The 20,693-nt window shown below is 45.8% G+C and overlaps 1 long non-coding RNA gene across 1 annotated transcript in view; it reads right to left on the bottom strand.

The window, feature by feature from the left end:
• The window catches only part of LOC141096641 (uncharacterized), a 30,393-nt gene extending 17,027 nt beyond the window's left edge, over positions 1-13,366 (bottom strand). The window contains exon 1 of the long non-coding RNA XR_012233742.1: positions 13,305-13,366. This is a non-coding gene — a long non-coding RNA (uncharacterized lncRNA). The remainder of the gene's footprint in view (positions 1-13,304) is intronic.
• Between the last annotated feature and the right edge of the window lie 7,327 nt (positions 13,367-20,693).

The raw sequence follows: 20,693 nt of genomic DNA, 5'->3' as shown, positions 1-20,693 counted from the left end.
AATGAAGGGATTTGTAAGGGCGAGAAGTGGAAGAGTGAGATGGATAAATTATAATACGCGTTCTGTCAGTGAAATACCCAGATAGAATTCGTATGTGAAAAATAAACATTTGAATGAGGCCTTAATGGAAAATAATTACGTTTTTCTAATCTTTTTTTTACTTTGTGCTAATTACTGTCAAGCACCTAAAGGGTTAACAGGCTTTCTAAATAATATCTGAAATACCTTGTAAAAGGAATCTGTCACCAGATTTTTGCTACCTAATCTGAGAGCAGTATAATATAAGGGCAGAGACCCTGATTCCAGCGATATGACACTGGGCTGCTTGCTGTAGTTTTGATAAAATCATTGTTTATCAACAGGAGATTATCACTAGAGGACTGCTTGGCCTGCTGCTAGGTGGTATACCAACCACGCCACGACCACTGGCAGCTTTCTATGTACACTATGCATAGGCAGAAAGATGCCAATCACTGGTGTGGGTGGGGTTGTGCTGAGGCATTTAGAGAACTTGGTGATCTGCAGCAGATAAAACAGTTTTTAATTAAAGTTGCAGCACCCCGTAAAGTAAGTGACACTTCACTGGAATCAGGGTCTCTGCCCCTACATTAAGCTGTTCTTAGATGGGGTAGCATAAACCTGGTGACATATTCCCTCTAGGGGTGCACTTTTTAAAATGGTGCAACTTGTGGGGATTTCTAATTTATATATCCCTAAAAGGCACTTGAGAATTCAGTGGCTAAAACAATAATAATTTTTGAAAGTTTCCTGAAAATGTAAAAAATTGTTGCAAAATGTCTAATGTCTGGGAAAAAAAAATGAACTTGTGAAAAAAATGATGCTAACACAAAGTAAATATACAAAATTGATTATTAATACCTATTTTTTGTGTTATGACTATCTGATTTAAGGACAGACACATTAAAAGTTTGAAAACTGCCAACTGTTTCAACGTTTTTGTAAACTGTTTATTTTTTATTTTCTTTCTTTTTATAAATTCAAAATACAGTATATTGACCTAAATTTATTAACCTAAAGTAGAATGTGTTATAAAGAACAGTCTCAGAACCAGTGGAAGACATAAAGGCATTCCAGAGGCTGGAAAAAGAGGGAACCTGTCATGTAAAAAACGCTACTGATGTGCAGGTGTGGGGTTACTATGCAGGTTAATAGCGTTCTGAAGCTGCACGGTGCCCGCACTGAGAGCCCGGCTGCCCGGAGGAAATGAACTTCATTCTAACCGGCAGCCTCCAGCTTTCAGTCATTGGGGTGGAACGGCACGGCTTCAGTCACTGCTCAGTGCATAATGAGCGACGTCTGTAACCATGCCGCCGGCCCTGACTGACAGGCAGCTTCAAAACGTTATTAGCCTGCAGATTAACCCCATACCTGCAGTTAATAAACTTTTTTTAAGGGACTAAAGTGACCCTTTGAGTAAAAGCCAAAATTCCAGCTCTTGCCCAGAATGGAGGTGTCTAAGAAACCCAAAGTTGTATGTATCATCCTCACTGATGCCCATAATCATAGTGGCCTGGTGTCTCAGATCATAAAAACCACTGTATAGGATCAAAAGAAGTGTCCTCAGCATATATCATTGTAGGTCCGGTACTCCACCTTATTACAGTCAGGCGGTATCGGACTCCTGGTCACAAATGCGTCAATGTAAAGCATCAATTATTATTAAAATCACGGTATTACATAGTAAAATAATCCATCCCAGTGATCACTTAGCATAACATTAGTTTTCAGGTATCAGTGTCAGATTCATGGCATGTACATCCTATACTGTATACAGCATAGGGAATAAAGGTGATCACGTTGATCTGTTATCGCTTTATGTAAGGCACGGCTTTGTATAATTGTAATGCCTCCATACAGGCTTCATCTACCACATCACACACTATACTCATGTGCTTGAGAAAGATTCATCGGCATCGGATTGATGCTGTATGCCAAATCATCTGATTTTCATGATGCTGGTTGGAGTTCTGCTTTTACTTCCATATTACACACTTTCCTTACTTGGTAATTCTACCTTTTAGTGTGGGTGGAGGAAATGTAACAGTCTTTAAAGCCAACTGTCTACTTATTGCCACAAACCAGATAGGATCCCATCACTGGAAAGCCAGAAAACCATCCTATGGGATCAGTTCCCACTTTGGGATGGAAGTCCTCATAGCTTCCTTGATTTTCAAGGTTACATAAAATACAACTGCTGGTACAACACACTTCATTCATGGAACACAATGGCCATAGAAAATGCAACATTATCCTAATTATTGGAGAAAATGTCTTTTGTTATCAACTATAGGCATTATGGTTAATAGATAGCATCATGTGCAAACTGATATTTTTTACACCAATTTTTTACTGAACAGATGACATTTTTTTTTAGAACAAATCTAACAAAACAGGCCACAATCTCTACTATGAACACAGCCAAAAGGGCTTTCAGGCCACCCACATAACTGAGAATGTCTTCTTTCTAATCTTCCTCCCACTGATACTCCTAGTTCGCCGTCACCCAACAACATGAAAGCACATCGCTTTTTTCATGTAAGTAGACATGCAGTTTATGTGTGCGCTTAGCTTTACTGATACTTTTGATCCACCCAATTAATCCAATCATAAGATCAATGTTGTCATTTGTAGTTGTTGCATCCTGGTATAATAAGCATACAGAGTGCAAGAGCAATACCTTCTCACAACACATCACATTAGTATTCAGTATATGGATGTACGTCTATTCTTAGTCCTCCAAGGAGGGGGTCTGGCTTTACAGCAGGTCTCCACTCTGGCTATTACACAGTTAGTCTGTATCTCCCAACTTTAAATGACACAAAATAAGGACACGCTGCTTACAACACCCCGGCAATGTTCCTTTCACACTAAGCCAGTACCCTAGCCTTCTCCAAACCTTTGTACGGGCCTACAGAGAAATATTTTCCCATTAAAGCATATTTATATTCCCACACAGCATAGTACCCTTTTTATGGCCATCTCAGCTTGGTGCCCCATCAAACATGGTCTCCCTCACACAGCCAGATGCCCACCACACACCGCGTAATGGCCGAAAGAGCATTCCCCCATACACACAGTCTGATGCCCCCCACAGTGGCCACCACTCACTGTATAAGTCACTCACACTGCATTCCATCACACAGGATCATCTTTCCACATTCTTATGCCCCCCACTAACAGCCCCACACACCTTGCCTTTGTTTTGCTCCTCTTCGACACTGTGTAGTCACATGACCTGAGAATGTCCCGCGAGTCAAAGATCCCAATAGGACCGTCCGTCTTTACACAGACTGGACGGTGGAGGAAGGACCTGTCCGCTATCTGCCTATGCTATATATAGCTGCATCCAGAGGACACCAATGCAGCCAAAGTTGAAACATACCCCCGACCTGGGCAGGCAGACCAGGCAGCTGCCTAGGGCCCCACTCCTCCAGGGGCTCCCAGCCAGTGGCCACTATAGGGCCCCTGAGTAAGAAGGGCCCGGCGCCGCCCTGCCCCCCCCCCCCCCTCAAACCCGCATCACACATTCAAGTTACCGATACAGTTGAAAACGGTGATGGAGGAGAGAGCGTCATGTGACGCTCCCTCTCCCATCACTCCCCCTCTGAATCAGCGTGTGTAGGCAGTGGAGCTGATGAGATGCTTACTGATTGCTATAAGTGTGTGCTAGAAGTGTGAAGATTAATTTAAGAATTAAAACCAGAAGGATGAATACAGACTGTGCCCTGCTACCTGCCACCATCGCACTCTAACAAGCATCTCTATTCTTCCGACAGGTATGTCCATCCACCCAGCTCTCCTGCTCTCCTGCTGTCTGTCTATGAAGGACACACAGTGCGTCACCCAGCTCTGCACATAGACTTGCCTCTGCACCTAGCATTCACATGGTATGTCCATCCACCCAGCTCTCCTGCTCTCCTGCTGTCTGTCTATGAAGGACACACAGTGCGTCACCCAGCTCTGCACATAGACTTGCCTCTGCACCTAGCATTCACATGGTATGTCCATCCACCCAGCTCTCCTGCTCTCCTGCTGTCTGTCTATGAAGGACACACAGTGCGTCACCCAGCTTTGCACATAGACTTGCCTCTGCACCTAGCATTCACATGGTATGCCTTTCAGCTAACCCCAGCTTACCCCAGTGTTATTTATGACCTTGTTTACTCTGGCTTGATCATATACATCTGGTCCACTCTTAATTGTCTGGCCAAGATGAGCAGAGACCACTCCTCTCTGCTTCACACCTGACTGCACTTAGTTGTACATATATTTCAGAGTACAAGTCTGCATAGACTTCATTCTGCATTGTGATTGCTATAAGTGTGTGCTAGAAGTGTGAAGATTAATTTAAGAATTAAAACCAGAATTGAACCAGAAGGGAACTGAAGGTAACTGGACACAGTCACTGTAAACAATGTTTCTGTTTGTTTTCACTTTCACCCCAATAATCCTTCACTTTCTGCTAATTCCCCTAATCCCTACTCCTAGTAAGGAACTGTTCATCTCTTCTTCAATCCTCCCCATCCACCTCACCTCCGCCTCAAAACTGTTCCTTAACATACAATCCTCTGTCTCCAAACACAGACAGCCCCCTCATGCCCTCTCCTGCTCCCACCTGCTAACACTTTCTCTGCTCCTTCTCACTGCTGGTGATATCTCTCCAAATCCTGGTCCTCCTCACCACATTCCCACAGTCATTTCTACCTCCCATCCACGCTCTATCACAACCTTCCGTAACCTCTCCAACCTTATACCCATTCACCCAGCCCCCGCTTCCCCAGTCCCACTAACAGGAGCTCTGTGGAACGCTCGCTCTGTCTGCAACAAGCTTTCCTACATCCATGATCTTTTTGTTACTACCAAACTCTCCTTCCTCGCCATCACCGAAACCTGGCTCACCCCTTCTGACACAGCCTCTCCTGCTGCACTTTCGTATGGCGGCTTCCACCTTTCTCACACCCCCCGCCCCAGCAGCAAACATGGTGGAGGAGTTGGTTTTCTCCTGTCAGATACCTGCTCCTTCACCCCAATCCCACTGCCACCCTCTGTTACCCTCCCTTCCTTTGAGGTGCACTCTGTGCGCATCTACTCCCCCTCCAACCTCCAACTGGCTGTCATCTACCGCCCCCCAGGGCCAGCCACCACCTTCTTTGACCACTTCACCACCTGGTTACTTCATTTCCTTTCCGCGGACATCCCTACTATCATCATGGGCGACTTCAACATCCCCATTGACACTTCCCTCTCAGCTGCCACTAAACTTCTATCTCTCACTTCCTCCTTCGGCCTCACTCAATGGTCTTCTGCAGCCACTCACAAAGATGGCCACACACTAGACCTCATCTTCACCCGCCTCTGCGCCCTATCTAGCCTCTCTAACTCACCTCTTCCTCTCTCTGACCACAACCTGCTCACATTCTCTTCCCTCTTCACTCCATGTCTACAATCCCCACCCCACAAACTTTCACACCCTCGCAGGAATCTTAAACACCTTGACCTACACTCATTCTCCGAATCCCTCCTCCCTCTTACAGATATAAGTTCCTTACACAATGCGGATGACGCTGCCGCTCTATATAACACCACAATAGCTGTAGCTTTGGAATCCGCTGCCCCACTTACACATACCAAAACTCGCAAAATCAACAGACAGCCCTGGCACACCAGCCTGACCAAAGAGCTGAGGCGAGCTTCCAGGGCTGCTGAGCGCAGATGGAAAAGATCCCACTCCAACGAGCATTTCATCGCATTCAAACAGTCCCTCACTACTTTCAAGACCACACTCGCCACAGCTAAACAAACCTACTTCTCATCTCTCATATCCTCCCTGTCTCACAACCCTAAACAGTTATTCAACACCTTCAATTCTCTCCTCCGCCCCCCAGCACCTCCTCCCTCCCCACTCATCTCAGCTGAAGACTTTGCCTCATTTTTCAAGCAGAAAATTGATAACATCAGGGACAGTTTTGGTCAACAACCCCCAGAGCCCTTCCTCCCGACTTCCCAGCCCTCCACCTTCAAAACCAACTTCTCCACCATTACAGAAGATCGACTCTCCACTCTACTCTCAAGATCACATCTCACCACCTGTGCACTCGACCCGATCCCATCCCACTTCATCCCAAACCTCACCACAGTCTTCATCCCAACCCTAACCCATCTCTTCAACCTATCACTAACAACTGGTGTTTTCCCCTCAAGCTTTAAACATGCCTCCATCACACCTATCCTCAAAAAGCCCTCTCTTGACCCATCCTCTGTATCTAGCTATCGCCCTATATCACTTCTCCCATACGCCTCCAAGCTACTGGAACAACACGTCTACCTTGAACTGTCCTCCCATCTCTCTTCTTGCTCCCTCTTCGACCGCTTACAATCTGGCTTCCGGTCACACCACTCCACTGAAACTGCCCTTACTAAGGTCACCAATGACCTCTTAACTGCCAAGAGCAAGCGACACTACTCTGTCCTCCTCCTCCTGGACCTGTCGGCTGCCTTTGACACAGTGGACCATTCCCTATTATTACAGACCCTCTCATCCCTCGGCATCACAGACTTGGCCCTCTCCTGGATCTCATCATACCTAACAGACCGGACATTCAGCGTCTCCCACTCACACACCACCTCCTCACCTCGCCCCCTATCTGTCGGAGTCCCACAAGGTTCAGTCCTAGGGCCCCTGCTGTTCTCTATTTACACCTTTGGCCTGGGACAGCTCATAGAATCTCATGGCTTTCAGTATCATCTTTATGCTGATGACACACAGATCTACATCTCTGGACCAGATATCACCTCCCTACTAACCAGAATCCCTCAATGTCTGTCCACTATTTCATCCTTCTTCTCCACTAGATATCTGAAACTCAACATGGACAAAACAGAATTCATCATCTTTCCCCCATCTCACGTGACCCCCCCTACGAACCTATCAATTACAGTAAATGACTGCCCACTCTCCCCAGTCCCACAAGCTCGCTGCCTCGGAGTAATCCTTGATGCTGATCTCTCCTTCAAACCACATATCCAAACCCTTTCCACTTCCTGCCGACTTCAACTCAAAAATATTTCACGCATCCGTTCATTCCTCACCCAAGAATCTGCAAAAACCCTAGTCCATGCCCTCATCATCTCTCGCCTTGACTACTGCAACCTCATGCTCTGCGGCCTCCCCTCAAACACTCTCGCACCCCTCCAATCTATTCTAAACTCTGCTGCCCGACTAATCCACCTGTCCCCCCGCTATTCCCCAGCTTCTCCCCTCTGTCAATCCCTTCACTGGCTCCCAATTGCCCAGAGACTCCATTACAAAACCCTAACCATGACATACAAAGCCATCCACAACTTGTCTCCTCCATACATCTGTGACCTCGTCTCCCGGTACTTTCCTGCACGCAACCTCCGATCCTCACAAGATCTCCTTCTCTACTCCCCTCTTATCTCCTCTTCCCACAATCGCATACAAGATTTCTCTCGCGCATCACCCCTACTCTGGAACTCTCTACCACAACATATCAGACTCTCACCTACCATCGAAACCTTCAAAAAGAGCCTGAAGACCCACCTCTTCCGACAAGCCTATAACCTGCAGTAACCACCGATCGACCAAACCGCTGCACGACCAGCTCTACCCTCGCCTACTGTATTATCACCCATCCCTTGAAGATTGTGAGCCCTCGCGGGCAGGGTCCTCTCTCCTCCTGTACCAGTTATGACTTGTATTGTTTAAGATTATTGTACTTGTTTTTATGTATACCCCCCTCACATGTAAAGCGCCATGGAATAAATGGCGCTATAACAATAAATAATAATAATAATAATAATAATAATAATGCTCTGCAGAAGACAGAGCAACGAGAGAATGAGGAGGAGAGGTAAGGTGTGTGTATTGCACTATACTGTTTGTGTTGGGGCTGCACTATACTGTGTGTTTGTGGGGGGCTCCACTATGCTGTGTGTTGGGGCTGCACTATACTGTGTGTTTGTGGGGGGCTGCAGTATACTCTGAGGGGGCTACATTATACTCTGAATTGGCTGCATTATATTTTGAGGGGCTGCATTATTCTCTCAAGGAACATGGGGAGTGCATTTTACTATATGTACTATATGGGACTTGCATTATACTGTATCGAGGACTATCTGTACCAATCATTCTTCCTCTGCCAGAGTAAGGGTAGGTGCACACGGTCAGTAAACGCTGCGGGTTGGACACTGTGTACTTGTGGAGCGTCCACCCTGCAGTGTCCAGATGTTACAGCATAGTGGATGGGATTTCAAGAAATCCCATGTTTACTGTGTGTGTGTGTAACAAGGGCGACCAGGGGGATAGTTGTGGCCAGGTTATTTAAAGGCACAGTACATAGACAGAGTCCACTGAGCAAATGGTCAGTGAGCACCCCCGGTCCCTTGTACATGAATAGACGAAACCAACACAACTTTTCCACAGTTTACCTTGTTCTCTCTCCGGCCACGGTAGTCCTGGCAAAATAGAGTCCAATGAGACAACTGTTGTCCAACAGGGAATAACGTTTAATGAACGAGGATGGAATAGAATGAAAAAAAAAAAAAAAGTACAACACTGGATTTCCTGATCTCTCCCTGCACTCTGTACAGCCGCACCCACAGCAGCTGCAGCAGTCAAAGATCTGCAGTAGTACATGCACTGGAATCTGGGCGCCTGAGCCCCCTTCAGCGGAGGTTCTTCTAAAGTCCTGGGGGGCCTGTGTTGTAGTCCTTAATGGTACTGTCACACCATTAAGCGGGAGTAACACAAAGCAATCTCGCTAGCGAGATCGCTGCTGAGTCACAACTTTTGTGACACAACAGCGATCTCACCAGCGAGATCGCTGTGTGTGACAGCGATCAGCGACCGGCCCCCCTGCCGGTATCGCTGATCGCTCTGGGAAACCTCTGGACATATTTTTTGTCGTTGGTCTCCCGCTGGCCAGCACGCATCGCTGCGTGTGACAGGCGGGAGACCAGCGATCAGCTGTAAAAAATAATAAATAAAATATTGTTATTCTCACCTTCCAACTTCCCGCAAAGCCATCCTGCCTCTCTCCACGCTCCCGGTCCCAGTGATCTTTTGCATGAATGACCGCGAGACGTCGCGCTGCCACGAGACCGTGACATTCTCGCGGTCATTCTCGCAAAGGATTACTGGGACCGGAGCGTGGAGAGAGGCAGGATGGCTGCACAGGACGTCGGAAGGTGAGAATAACAATATTTTTTATTTTAATTCTATTTTTTTACAGGGATATGGCATCAGCGCTAACGAACACAGTGATGCCGGACGCTCGGCATCGCTGTGCTGATCGCTGGTGAAGCTGTCTGTTTGACAGCTCACCAGCGATCACATAGCGACTTACCAGCGATCCTGACACGTTGATATCATTGTCGGGATCGCTGGTAAGTCGCTATGTGTGACTCCAGCTTTAGTGATGCACCAGCGATCCCAACAACGATATGACCCGGTCAGGAACGCTGGTGCATCGCTAAGTGGTCGCTAGTGAGCTGCCGCACAGGCAGATCTCACCAGCGACATAGCAGGGGTCGTGGGTCGCTACTTACCTGTCAGACGAGGCGATCCTGACGTCCTCCCACCCGCGTCCACGCGTCGCTCGTCGGCGCCACAGGAAGCCCAGCAGGAAGCTGACGACGAGAAACGGTCCAGGACGTTCTTGCGCGATCAGCGGTAATCAGCGGGGGAGCCGGTCGGAGGTAAGTATCAGACATAGCGATGTCGCTAGCAATATCGCTGCTACGTCACAAAACCAGTGACGTTATAGCGATATTGCTAGCGATATCGCTTAGTGTGACAGGCCCTTTAGTCTGTAGGAGTCTTTGGTTCGGGGCAAAAGATCTCTCCCATCCAGGAGTCTGGCAGTGCCCCTTTTGCAGTAAATGTCTGCTATGGTCGACGTACTTGGACTCACTGAACTGGAAGCAGCAGTTTCCTGTTCCCGCTCTGCTGCTGGCCCAGCTCATAATATTAACGGTTGCCTGTCCCTACTCTATAACAGTAGCACATAAGCATTGACATAACATGAACATACAGTTGTGGCCAAAAGTATTGACACCCCTGCAATTCTGTCAGATAATACTCAGTTTCTTCCTGAAAATGATTGCAAACACAAATTCTTTGGTATTATTATCTTCATTTAATTTGTCTTAAATGAAAAAACACAAAAGAGAATGAAGCAAAAAGCAAAACATTGATCATTTCACACAAAACTCCAAAAATGGGCCAGACAAAAGTATTGGCACCCTCAGCCTAATACTTGGTTGCACAACCTTTAGCCAAAATAACTGCGACCAACCGCTTCCGGTAACCATCAATGAGTTTCTTACAATGCTCTGCTGGAATTTTAGACCATTCTTCTTTGGCAAACTGCTCCAGGTCCCTGATATTTGAAGGGTGCCTTCTCCAAACTGCCATTTTTAGATCTCTCCACAGGTGTTCTATGGGATTCAGGTCTGGACTCATTGCTGGCCACCTTAGAAGTCTCCAGTGCTTTCTCTCAAACCATTTTCTAGTGCTTTTTGAAGTGTGTTTTGGGTCATTGTCCTGCTGGAAGACCCATAACCTCTGAGGGAGACCCAGCTTTCTCACACTGGGCCCTATATTATGCTGCAAAATTTGTAGGTAGTCTTAAGACTTCATAATGCCATGCACACGGTCAAGCAGTCCAGTGCCAGAGGCAGCAAAGCAACCCTAAAACATCAGGGAACCTCCGCCATGTTTGACTGTAGGGACCGTGTTTTTTTCTTTAAATGCCTCTTTTTTCTCCTGTAAACTCTATGTTGATGCCTTTGCCCAAAAAGCTCTACTTTTGTCTCATCTGACCAGAGAACATTCTTCCAAAACATTTTAGGCTTTTTCAGGTAAGTTTTGGCAAACTCCAGCCTGGCTTTTTTATGTCTCAGGGTAAGAAGTGGGGTCTTCCTGGGTCTCCTACCATACAGTCCCTTTTCATTCAGACACCGACGGATAGTACGGGTTGACACTGTTGTTCCCTCGGACTGCAGGGCAGCTTGAACTTGTTTGGATGTTAGTTGAGGTTCTTTATCCAACATCCGCAGAATCTTGCACAATCTTGATTAGATACAGGCCTAAGCCGTGTATCTAATCCTATCCTGTGTGATACTGTCTGCTGAGCTGTGTATCTAATCCTATCCTGTGTGAAACTGGGCTCCCCCTGCAGTCTGTGTCAGAGGGTGGTCTGTGTTGGCACGGTAATAAATTGTGTTATTTCCAGCTTTACAGAAGGACGATAACACCATAGAAATGACAAGAATAATAGGCCTCAGTTACCACAACTGTCTACAAGGAAAACTGTTACTCATAGCAACTAATCACAGCTCAGCTTTCATCTTTTAAACAGCTCTGGTGAAATGAAAGATGCTTAATGATTTGTTGCTATGTGGAGTGGGCATGGCTACCCCTAATATCCCACATCAAGTCAAAGCAACTGAACTACTCCCCCTAAATCCGACATCATCCCATCAGCCATAGCCACCGGACAGCTACCACTAATATCCCACATAATTCCGTCACAGCCGCCGGACTACTACCCCTAATATCCCACATCATCCCATCAGCTTGGGGTCAGAATCATAGCGCTGAGTGGAATGGCCCTAACTTCCATACCGGGGATCCCTCTCTTCCTGGACGCTGGATACCTGAGAAAAGACCTGAGCAGTGCGCATTACCCCAGAACCTGAGGAAGAAAATAATCTACTGAACGCACTGCTCAGGCCTTTTCTCAGATATCCGGCGTCCACGATGAGCGTCTCTGGCATGTGAAGTCTTCCGGGTCATAGACGGCAGGGAAAAATACCCCACATGTGCAGTAGTAATTATATGCTTTGCCCACAGTTGGGCAAAGCATACTGCACAAGCGCGAGCGGCCTTTTAAATGCGCAGGCGCGAAAGCACAATGGCATCTGTGATATTCACAGATGAAAATACGTCCAGAAAGCCAAGGTGGGGGGAGGAGAATAAGCCACGCCCATCGAACCGGACCGCTGCGATTTACATACATCGGAAGAGTGATTCAAAAGGTATTTATGCATCAAAGGTGCAGGATCAGGGGGGATCAAAAGCACTAATATAATCCTTTTGTGACACAGAATTGAATGATATCTTTACATGATATCACTAAAAATAGGTGACAGATTCCCTTTAAGAGAGGCCTGGGGTCAGTATCAGAGCGCTGAGGGATTTGCCCTAACTTCCTTACCGGGGATCCCTTTAAGAGGGAAGATGTGCTTATGGGATGGAGGATGTGTGATGGGGATATGGGCACAGGAGGGGGTGATTCATTTCTGTCATGTGCTCTCTGCTCCTGCTCCCGGGGATGCTAGATTTCTCTCACCCAGTCAGTGTCTGCTGAGGTGTTGTCAAGTGAGAAAACTGTTGCTCATAGCAACCAATCACAGCTCAGCTTCTTTTAAACAGCTCTGGTGAAACGAAAGATGCTTAGTGATTAGTTGCAAAGAAAACTGCTGCTCATAGCAACCAATCACAACTCAGCTTTTTGTAAACAGCGCTGGTGAAATGAAAGATGCTTTGTGATTGGTTGGTGATACACACGCACACATTAAATTTTTTTATATATATAGATTTACATGAGTGTATATATCTATATACACACAAGTTTAAAAAAAACACTGCATGTGTTGATCTAAATTTTAAGCAACTTTTCAGGTCAAAGACTCTTTCATTAGGAGTGATAGCTATGAAGACAAAAAGGAAACTGTTTGGTCATCAAAAACAGCATGTGCTGCAGTGTGCACAGCCTCATCTTGCACAAATGTGCTCCGTTATGTGATATTGGATATCAGAGATGACGGCTTCTCTGCTCAGGACAAAATATCCCCCCTCAGCCAAGCATCCAGCGGGACTGTCTTGCGCTTTGGGAGGTCGGGGGCAGGGCCGATTTTAGACAAAGTGGGGCCCCAAATGCTCACATATTGCACATTTAGCTTGTATTTACATGCGCTGAGTTCAGGCCATTAAACGAGCGCGATCGACAATACGATGTTCGACGCTTGTTTCCAGGCCTATTTAGGGTATGTGCACAGGTTGAGTAATTGGCAGTGCTTTGGACTCAGCACATGTCATCTGCCGCCAAAGCACTGCCGGCTAGTGATTGCACGTGATTCCGCATGTGTTCACTTAACCGTACGGATTCACTGCATCCTATACATTGTACGGGTGAAATTTATCTTGCAGAGGCTCGCGTTTCTACAAGATAGACATGCTGCAATCTGGAGAGACTCACCACATGTCCGTCTCTGCGGGTGATCCGTCTGCGTCTGTGCACGTTTAAGGGGGTGGCAGGTCCCCTCAGTTGCGCCCTCCTCTCCTTCCGTATGACCTCCGATGCACTTTATATGCATATGTTATATGTTTATTATGGTAATGTGCTTTTGTGCTATGCGCTGGCATACGATACACCTGTAATGTATGGTGTAATGTGGGGAATTCCCCTTTAACTACTGTTGGTAGTACAGGCCTGTATATCATCCCCTGAGGAAGAAGTGATTGATACTTCGAAACGCGTTGGTAAATGAATAAAACATCGATCTTTTAATGCACGAGTACTGGTGTGTTATGTCAAGCAGCGCACGAAATCCATAAAAAGTTCCATTAAACTATATGTTTTGGCGGTCACTGGTTTGACCTTTGGATGTGCAGCAGCTGACTGTTAATTTCATATGCTATACATCTCCTTTATCAGGTGAGTAGAATTTTAAATCCTTTTGTACCCTGTTTATCGGATAAGACCCTATTTGCGCTGCTCTCCGTTTCTATAGTGTGAATCAGTGGGGCTCTTCAGCTAGTTACATTTATATAATTGGAAACCCCCTTTAAGGGACATTAGAGGCCCCTTCATGCACAATGAATGCCCGCCTCATGCAAAATGATTATTTAACAAATAGAATAAAATAAAAAGACACACAAACTGTTTGGTGTAATAACAATCATGTTTGTTTGGGGAAAAATGTATCAAGTCTTTTATAATAACACCAACAATAAATATGTACTTATAATAAAAATGTCTACAACATACATGACAGACAGCAAAACCTCATCCTCCTATCATTGACTGAACTCCACTGACCAGGACGCAGGAGCAGCATGGCACTCAAAACCATGAATCCCTTTTTCTACCATGCTGTGGAAATCTACATTATAGGGGTTGTCCACTTTTGGTGACAATTATTTTTTCTTAACTGCATGTATTTGTGGTTAAATATCATTTTTGTTATTAGGCTTCATTAAAAATGTTTGACCATTTGTGTTCGATAGCCTCTGTGTTGCATTGTCTATTGCTGACTGAAGAATGAGTTAACTGAGAATCTGTCAGTGAGCTCGCTCTAATGGGAGAGTTTTGAATTATTTTTCTGTCTAATTTTTTTTGTCTCAGCTTATGACCACAGACTGCATCAAACTTGAAGATGCAGGGAAACAAAAATCCTGTAAAAGCCAAACAGTACAACATTTTTAATGAAACCAAATTGCAAATATGATTTTTAGCCATGCATTTAAATACATGCATTTAAGTAAAAAAATATCATCAGATGTGAACAACCTATTTAAATATATCTAAGCTAGTATCCGATAAATTACGGTAAGTGAAAATGATGTAAACTCAAGGTCCCTTTCCCGAAAAGAGTAAATCCTTTTTTTTCCCAGTCCGAGGCAGGACCGCGATGCACAGATCGGAGGCAGGTTTTCTCACCCAAATTTGACAGCATCATAGGCATAATATAAGGATTTCAGGTTCGGGTCAGAAGATCCCAGGCCGAGTACTGATGATGAAAACTGGATGTGTGGCACCAGCCCAACTTACCAACAGACGTATCCGCTTATGTTCTACCAATATGTCTACTTCTTCACTCAAACCCATATAGTGGCCTGAAAAATGAATTTGAAGAAATCATAAAACTATATCCAGATTTAATGTAGCAAGGCACCTCTCCGGAATGCTAGAGAGTGAAACCCAAACAAGAAAGATTGATCCTCATGAATTAAAAATACACCTTGCACTTTAGGCCTAGTAAATAAACCACATCTACAAAACTACTAAATCTCAGCCATGTTCCCTTGCCCAACTGATCAATTGTAGATCACGTTATTAATGCAAAAGTTTTAAAAAATAATGATGACTATCATTGACAAAAAAGACCCGAAGGGGTTACTTTATTTATTTTTTTTATATTTAGTCTGTAAATATTTCTATCATGACCATCAATCCACTAATTAGGCCAAGCTGACACATCCCTATAACCAATGGATCCAGGTGTATCTGTAGCAAGACTGAAAGAATCAGCGTTCAATAAACGAGTAACAGCAATTTATTAATAAACGCCAACAAAATACTGTCTTGTAAAGAGTTATTCTGCTGAATATGAGCATTAGGTGATTTCATGTCTTCTCGAGCTCACCCTAACCATTGGGATAGTTCTTGTTCTAAAAACCAACAAGCCCAGTAATAAATGCCGTTATCGTAACGTTGTCTTCCTTTTAATAAGCAATGTATTCAAAAGAGATCTAATTTTTATTAGTTTCTCCTTAATTTCTTAGTTTAACCCCATCGGCAACCCTTGATCATAGGTTCTCAATAGCTGTAATGTCAAAAGTGGCCTTACTATATGATGGCTTGTTAGGCCCTGCCATTATACGATGGCTTGTTAGGCCATGCCATTATACGATGGCTTGTTAGGCCCTGCCATTATACGATGGCTTGTTAGGCCATGCCATTATACGATGGCTTGTTAGGCCATGCCATTATACGATGGCTTGTTAGGCCCTGCCATTATACGATGGCTTGTTAGGCCCTGCCATTATACGATGGCTTGTTAGGCCCTTCCATTATACGATGGCTTGTTAGGCCCTGCCATTATACGATGGCTTGTTAGGCTCTGTCATTATACGATGGCTTGTTAGGCCATGCCATTATACGATGGCTTGTTAGGCCCTGCCATTATACGATGGCTTGTTAGGCCCTGCCATTATACGATGGCTTGTTAGGCCATGCCATTATACGATGGCTTGTTAGGCCCTGCCATTATACGATGGCTTGTTAGGCCCTGCCATTATACGATGGCTTGTTAGGCCCTGCCATTATACGATGGCTTGTTAGGCCCTTCCATTATACGATGGCTTGTTAGGCCCTGCCATTATACGATGGCTTGTTAGGCTCTGCCATTATACGATGGCTTGTTAGGCCCTGCCATTATACGATGGCTTGTTAGGCCATGCCATTATACGATGGCTTGTTAGGCCCTGCCATTATACGATGGCTTGTTAGGCCCTTCCATTATACAATGGCTTGTTAGGCCCTGCCATTATACGATGGCTTGTTAGGCTCTGCCATTATACGATGGCTTGTTAGGCCCTGCCATTATACGATGGCTTGTTAGGCCTTGCCATTATACGATGGCTTGTTAGGCCATGCCATTATACGATGGCTTGTTAGGCCCTGCCATTATACGATGGCTTGTTAGGCCCTGCCATTATACGATGGCTTGTTAGGCCCTGCCATTATACGATGGCTTACTAGGCCTTGCCATTATACGATGGCTTGTTAGGCCATGCCATTATACGATGGCTTGTTAGGCCCAGCCATTATACGATGGCTTGTTAGGCCCTGCCATTATACGATGGCTTGTTAGGCCATGCCATTATACGATGGCTTGTTAGGCCCTGCCATTATACGATGGCTTGTTAGGCCCTGCCATTATACGATGGCTTGTTAGGCCCTGCCATTATACGATGGCTTGCTAGGCCCTGCCATTATACGATGGCTTGTTAGGCCATGCCATTATACGATGGCTTGTTAGGCCCTGCCATTATACGATGGCTTGTTAGGCCCTGCCATTATACGATGGCTTGTTAGGCCCTGCCATTATACGATGGCTTGTTAGGCCCTGCCATTATACGATGGCTTGTTAGGCCCTGCCATTATACGATGGCTTGTTAGGCCATGCCATTATACGATGGCTTGTTAGGCCCTGCCATTATACGATGGCTTGTTAGGCCCTGCCATTATACGATGGCTTGTTAGGCCCTGCCATTATACGATGGCTTGTTAGGCCCTGCCATTATACGATGGCTTGTTAGGCCCTGCCATTATACGATGGCTTGTTAGGCCCTGCCATTATACGATGGCTTGTTAGGCCATGCCATTATACGATGGCTTGTTAGGCCATGCCATTATACGATGGCTTGTTAGGCCCTGCCATTATACGATGGCTTGTTAGGCCCTGCCATTATACGATGGCTTGTTAGGCCATGCCATTATACGATGGCATGTTAGGCCCTGCCATAAGCATGGTGTAACACAGGGGTGGGAAACCTCAGGCCCACTGGCCATTTACAGGCCATGATGAACAAAAGGAGGAGGTACTTTCTGACGTGCGCTACAACAGACCAATGGAAGTTCCTCCACACTCCCACCCCAGGGCAGATTCCTGGGCACCTCAGTGCTTGGCAGAGTAGCCATGCTTCGATGGCCACCAGCTTTTTAATCCCTTCTTGCTCTGTTTGCATGTGCACGCAATGTTCACAACTGAACACTGAGGTGCGTGCAATGAAAGCGTCAAAACTTACTTTGTTTGCGCGGCCCCCGAAGGATGGTTTGAAGGCCCAAATTGCCCTTGGCAGAAAAAAAGTTTCCGCACCCCTGATCTAACAGGCCAAACGTGTGTAAAGCTGACAGGTCTCATGCGCTCCAGTGCTGAAGTATTGCAGTGTATGAAACAAGTAATCAGATCAAAGACCAATGAAAGTGTGAGCCCCATATTGGGACAAAGTAAGAAAAAAGTTCAATCAAATTTGAAAAAAAAAACTTGAAAATCTTTTAAAGCACTAAAAATGCAGCTTTTATATAAAAATAACAAGGAAACTTACACATAACTGATATTAAATCTCATAGTTCTTTTTTAGAAAGGCAAAGTCACTTCAATACTGAGCTCAACATATTCCACAAGAAGGTATATAATGTGGAAAAAAAGTGAAAATAAGAGAAAATATTGATTGTTAAAAATAATTCTTTATTAAATATTATTAAAAGGAGAAGTTAAAAAGACAAAGCAACAGGCCTACAAAAAAAGGGGGAAAGGCTGCGGCAAAACAGTATACAATGATGTAAAAAAATAATAATAATACACACAATAATAACCCTGTAGATTTAAATATAAATACAAAAATGGTTCTTGCATGCAAAAGTAATAATAATTCCTGCCAGAGTCAGTACACCATAATAGATGACAATGAACACATTGCTTGTTACTACTAGGTTTTGCAAAAAAGGCAATATTGCACGTTGCCCCTGTGGCTGTGGAAAAAGTAGATGTAAATATAAAGAGGTATTGACATGCAAAATAATCACTGCAGGGTTCAACATGCCTCAGTAGACAAAAGCCATTGTTTGTTACTGCTGAGTACCTGCAAAGGAAACAGTATTGCACATTGCCCATGCTACTATTAGCATACTGAGTGTGCTAAAGGGTTAATGAGTAAAGTGTGCCAGGGAGCTGCACAGAGTATAATAGAAATAAAGTGCGTGATATAAACCGGGGACTGGTTGCTAATACCTGAGTTAGAAGAATGTGCCGGATTCAGTGCAGCATCCACCGGTAACAGCTGAGGGAATGCCGCAGGAGTCTCCCCCCGCCCGACGAGCGCCGTTTCGCTATGTAGCTTCTTCCAGGGGTGTGGAGATAAGGAAGTGTCAGCCGGGTATTTGTAGTGAGGTGCAAGAAGCCGGGGAGGAGTGTGGAGGAACTTCCATTGGTCTGTTGTAGCGCACGTCAGAAAGTCCCTCCTCCTTTTGCTAAGGGGACTTCCGCAGTTGCGCTCTGTGGCACGCAGGTGAAATACACAGTATGTCTGTGTTCAGAGCACTTCCGGTGGTCACTAGGAGGATACAGGGCTAACGCATGCGCATTAGACACTTGGAAATGTGAACATGGACAGGCCTGGGTGTGGTGGAGAAACCGAAAGAAAAAAAAAAAAGTGATTGAATGTGGACAGGGGATGTATGAAGTGAGGGCTGTGTGTGAATGTGAAAGGGGGAAAGGAACAAAATGTGAACGTGAAAAGCATGTTGGCGATAGTGTAGTTGGGACGCCCCTCACACCCAGGGCTGTGGGGTACTCGGTACCGGGCCCGGTGGATCGCAATGGAAGTTGTCACGGTGGCTGTGACCCGGCCCGTGGCCCTGGGCGCCCATTGTAAACGTTCAGTGTGAATGAATAAGTCGTGACGCCACCTGTGGTGTTCTGCAATGTAGATGTTAGGCCGACGCTGCAGACAGATCCTCTGGGAGAGATGGTGTGGAGCAGCAGTGATGTTATAGCCCTCCACAGGCAGGGCTTGGTCCCAGGGCAGAGTAGGTGAAGTGACACTTAGGTGGTGTGGTGTCAGGCGCAGGGGATGTAGCAGTACCGGGCAGGTTGACGTTGGAATAAGTGGAGGACACCAGGGCATGTAGTTTCAAAGCTTTACTCACAGTCTGTTGTAAAAACAGGTGCCCGCTTCCGTGCCGTGTCCTCCGGGTCAGGGACTCAGTCAAACCCCAGGCCAGATGGAATACTCCTTTCCAACACTCCGCCAACTTGTGCCTTTCTGAACGTCTCCTCTTATAGCGCCTTTAGACGAAGTACTCCTAGTATTGAGTTACACTGGAGTGCCTCCTGTCAGATGTTCCCAAGAACTATACTTGTACAGCAGACAGCTGTAGCCTGCTTCAGGGACTCCTTGCTACTAAGTCCCGGCTCACTATCCAGTTGCTGTTGTGCCCCCAAGTCTTGTGTGGGTATAAAGTGGTCACTACTTCTATTCCTCCGGTGTCTGCTGTAGGACCATTAGTATCCGTACAACCTCGGGGACCGGGCCCCGGCCTTGCGCTTAGAACTTCTAGGAAGGGTTCTCCTCTAACCCACGTCCTCTGTTCTCTTTTACTCCTCACGTTCCATTCTAATCCTTTCTTTCTATGGAGAATCAGGCTTTCAGTCTATGTTGCTCTCTCCCTTTCCCGTGCCAGCAGACCCAGGTCACTAGGATCTGCTGCAGCACTTCCATCCATCTGTCCCTCTGTCTAGGGATCTTTTTCTCTCTCAAACCAACTACTGACTAACCCCCTTAAACTCTTCCCGCTCCTTGAAATGTAATCTAACTCCACCCACCTCCCAGCACGTTTCGTGTTCCAAGCAGGGAGCCACCAAGGGGTGCTATGCTACACTCCAAGCAGGGAGCCGGGCCGGAGGTGCTTTGCTACACTACTTTGTGGTGTGGGGTGCAGGTGTTAGAGCGTGGTCAGGTGTCTCCACCTTACCTGGATGGTGGGGTACCACACCTCAGGAGGAGGTGCAGTACCTCTGTGGCGACTGAGCCTAGGGGGCGCCACATATACATAAAAGGAGGACGTGTTGCTGCACAGTGGTTTAAAGGGCAAGTAATGAATAATCAATTGCCAGCATAATAAATGAGAGGGAGAGTGGAGACATATTATGAGGTGCATAAATTGCATAAACACAAGGCAATGATGAACATATAAGTATGCAGGGTGTAGTGAATAAAGGGGGAATGTATATAAATACAGAATTGTGTGTATCCAATACACTGAAAAAGGGGGTGCATGGATAACATGAAAAAAGGC

This window comes from Dendrobates tinctorius, unplaced genomic scaffold (assembly GCF_039654945.1).
Source record: "Dendrobates tinctorius isolate UK_male_01 unplaced genomic scaffold, ASM3965494v1 ptg000075l, whole genome shotgun sequence".
NCBI classification, from domain to species: Eukaryota; Metazoa; Chordata; class Amphibia; order Anura; family Dendrobatidae; genus Dendrobates; species Dendrobates tinctorius.
This window is presented reverse-complemented; position numbering and strand designations above follow the sequence as displayed.